The sequence below is a fragment of the Hypomesus nipponensis genome, chromosome 1, assembly GCF_054491055.1.
Source record: "Hypomesus nipponensis isolate SF chromosome 1, ASM5449105v1, whole genome shotgun sequence".
NCBI classification, from domain to species: Eukaryota; Metazoa; Chordata; class Actinopteri; order Osmeriformes; family Osmeridae; genus Hypomesus; species Hypomesus nipponensis.
This window is the reverse complement of record NC_140361.1, coordinates 17,568,351-17,572,031: the sequence shown is the minus strand read 5'-3', so window position 1 is coordinate 17,572,031 and position 3,681 is coordinate 17,568,351. Positions and strand designations below refer to the sequence as shown.

General features: G+C 49.5%; 1 long non-coding RNA gene across 1 annotated transcript; it reads left to right on the top strand.

Annotated features, from left to right (window-relative positions):
• Window positions 1-2,639: 2,639 nt before the first annotated feature.
• On the top strand, window positions 2,640-3,232 carry LOC146302854 (uncharacterized). The gene is made up of 3 exons (XR_014753658.1): window positions 2,640-2,748; window positions 2,842-2,944; window positions 3,136-3,232. It is a non-coding gene; the product is annotated as an uncharacterized LOC146302854 (long non-coding RNA).
• The last annotated feature ends 449 nt before the right edge of the window (window positions 3,233-3,681 follow it).

Genomic DNA, 3,681 nt, shown 5'->3' with positions numbered 1-3,681 from the left:
CACAGAAGTCCAACAACAGAACACCACTCGGGTTCAGATCGGGGGGGCCGTTCCTCCCAATCACGCCCCTCCAGGTCTCACTGTCATTGTCCACATGAGCATTGAAGTCCCCCAGGAGGACGAGGGAATCCCCGGGAGGAGCGCTTTCCAGCACCCCCTCCAGAGACTCCAAAAAGGTTGGGTACTCTGAGCTGCCGTTTGGTGCATAAGCACAAACGACAGTGAGGACCCGTCCCCCCACCCGAAGGCGGAGGGAGGCTACCCTCTCATCCACCGGGGTGAACCCCAATGTACAGGCACCGAACCGAGGGGAAACAAGTATTCCCACCCCAGCTCGACGCCTCTCACCAAGGGCAACTCCAGAGTGGAAGAGAGTCCAGCCCCTCTCAAGGAGACTGGTTCCGGAGCCCGTGCTGTGCGTCGAGGCGAGGCCGACTATATCTAGCCGGAAACTCTCTACCTCGCGCACCAGCTCAGGCTCCTTTCCCGCCAGCGAGGTGACGTTCCACATCCCTAAAGTTAGCTTCTGCAGCCGAGGATCGGACCGCCAAGGCCCCCGCCTTCGGCCGCCGCCCGTCTCACACTGCACCCGACCCCCATGACCCCTCCTGCGGATGGTGAGCCCACTGGAAGAGGGTCCCACGTTGTCTCTTCGGGCTGTGCCCGACCGGGCCCCATGGGAAAAGGCCCGGCCACCAGGCGCTCGCCATCGAGCCCCACCCCCGGGCCTGGCTCCAGGGGGGGGCCCCGGTGACCCGCTTCCGGGCAGGGGCAACTGGGAACCATTGTTGTGTTTCTTCATGGTTGGTTTTTTGAGCCACGCTTTGTCTGGTCTTTCACCTGGAACCTGTTTGCCTTGGGAGACCCTACCAGGGGCATAAAGCCCCCGACAACATAGCTTCCAGGATCACTAGGACACGCAAACCCCTCCACCGCGGTAAGGTGGTGACTCATGGAGGGGAATCATCGTCAGTAACAAGGCAAAATGCGATATCCCAGCTAACACATGACGTTGCGGCAACGTTGCCAGTAGGTGTTCAGTTGGTAACCCGCGACGTTACCTTCTGGCAACGTCGTGGCAACGTCGTAGCAACGTTTTAAAGGGGATGTTGCCAGTTGGTCCCATGGACAACGTTGCCACAACGTTGTACCTTGGTCGGCTGGTTACGTTATTTTTAGACCTGTGGGCAACGTTGCCGTGACGTCGTACCTTGGTCGGCTGGTTACGTAATTTTTAGGTCCGTGGGCAACGTTGCCGCGACGTCGTACCTTGGTCGGCTGGTTACGTAATTTTTAGGTCCGTGGGCAACGTTGCCGCGACGTTGTACCTTGGTCGGCTGGTTACGTTAATTTTGGTCCCGTGGACAACGTTGCCGCGACGTCGTACCTTGGTCGGTTGGATACAGTTATTTTGGTCCCGTGGACAACGTTGCCGTGACGTTGTCCCTTGGTCGGCTGAATTCATTTTGGTACCATGGGTTAAGTTGCCGTTTAGTCGCTCTTTGGTCGCAGGACAACGGATCTCGAGTGCAGTGGTTTATCGCACTGTAATTTAAATACGGACCCCTGCAACCAACGCAAGCAAGCACACCCTACAATTTCCCCAGAAGTGGTACCCTCTCTAGTTATTATTATTATTATTAGCTAGGTAGCTTTTATTATCTTCCGTTACCTAGCAACCTAGCATAATACTCGTAGCAATGCTCCTACCTGCTAGTGTTGCTTGTTAGCCTACTAATTGTAAACTTTTAAGCCATACTATAGCGTTTGTCACATTGTTTGTCTATCGGAAAATAGTCGGTTGTAATGTTCAGAATCACACATGTGCGACGCTACGCTGTGGGGCCCTGCTTTCGAACGATCACACATTTGCGATGCTGATCCTTTTATATTCATATCAAAATGCTAATACTATGTACTTAAACTACATTCCACTTACATTTCTGTACAGAGTATCCTACCACCGTCACACGGCCTGGCACTGTGTCCCTGGGAAATTATGGTAAAGTAATGAGTGACCGTTTTTAACAGTGACAATAATTGTATGAACCATGGCAACCCTAAAGGCTATGTTTTGAAGCAAAAGCATGACTGAAAACTTTTGCATCACCAGACCCCTAGGTGTCAACTCTGGTCTGGTGAAGGAGAACCCATATGGGGTCCAGGAAAACAGCTGGCAGCCAGGCAAGTGCAAATATAAGACACTCAAAGCTTCTCAATAGCATTGCCAACTCATTGTAAGGCATACTTCAGTTGTTCTGATCGTGGCAGGGGGATACATATTTGTCAAAACAACAAATGTTGTCTTACTAATGCTTTGTATACAACCATTCAAGGTAACATGTGTTATTTACATCAATGTTACAGCTAATCTAGAAGAACCACAGTGTATGCCAATCATGTTAACTCTTGTAAACTTGTTTTACTTGTCTTTACTGACAGACACATTAGTTTAACCCTCATCCTTGAGGGTTTAGGTTGGTTGAGGGGCAGTTTTATGGGCGTATGTGAAGCCCTCTGTGACAAGCTTGCGTGTAAAAACGTAAAAACGGCTATACAAATACATTTGATTTATGTTCCAGAAGATGGAGACATTGGAGGAGAACCAGTGAGAGGCTCTCCTATTCAGGCGTCGACAGGGCAGACACGCTGAAGAGGTGCCAGTGATGGACCTACAGGTGGCCCAAACACAGGCTGAACTCCAAGACCTTGAGGAGCGCCTTAAGGTGCTGGAGTTCCGAAAGAGTGGTAGGTGTTTTGAGATGCCGTGAACTATGGCTTACACGCAGCGTTCAACGTTCAAATTGGTGCTAACAATAAGTTAATGACTTCTAATTGCAGATGCTGTGATGAAGTGGAAGACGGGACTTAGAGGGAAGGCTGTGGAGCTCCTCATAGCGGACACACTCAAACACGCCCCGGCAGCCCATTCAAAACAAGCCAGGTGAATGAATCATGATTGCAGCTTCCATATCCAACCTTTCCCATGGCTATGTGACAAAAAACTAGAATCCCATAATCTTTTTTTGATTAAGTATATTATTCTAGATGTGATTTTTTCATGACTTGTATAGCCCCTTTCGCACGTGCAATTATGTTGATAGGACACTAATTTATTTTGTGCTTCATTGTCAGGGCCAACAGACAGGACCTGTAGTGGAGACTGGCAGAAGATTTTAATTCACTGTTTGGCACTTTGTTTGAAATAAAATGACTGAATGTTACATGGAAATGCTGCCTTGTTTATGCTTGAGTTAGGCTACACATCACACAAACTGTCCTCCTAAAGATGGCTACCATGTAGCCTATTATACAAGAACAAGTAGCATTTGGGGCAAATGAGGTCTGCATATGAACCGCCCAAATATATTCCATTGCTAGCAATAGAATTAAGAAATATAGGTAAGTAATTAACGTCGCAGTTACGGACTGGCAACGTCGGAAAATGACGTTACTAGGAGGTCGCATTTACGGACTGGCAACGTCGGAAAATAACGTTGCTAGAGGTCGCGGTTATGGACTGGCAACGTCGGAAAATAACGTTGCTAGGAGGTCGCGGTTACCGACTGGCAACGTCGGGAAATAACGTTGCGACGACGTCGCGGTTACAGACTGGCAACGTCGGAAAATAACGTTGCTAGGAGGTCGCGGTTACCGACTGGTGATGAAGAAAGTGTTTTG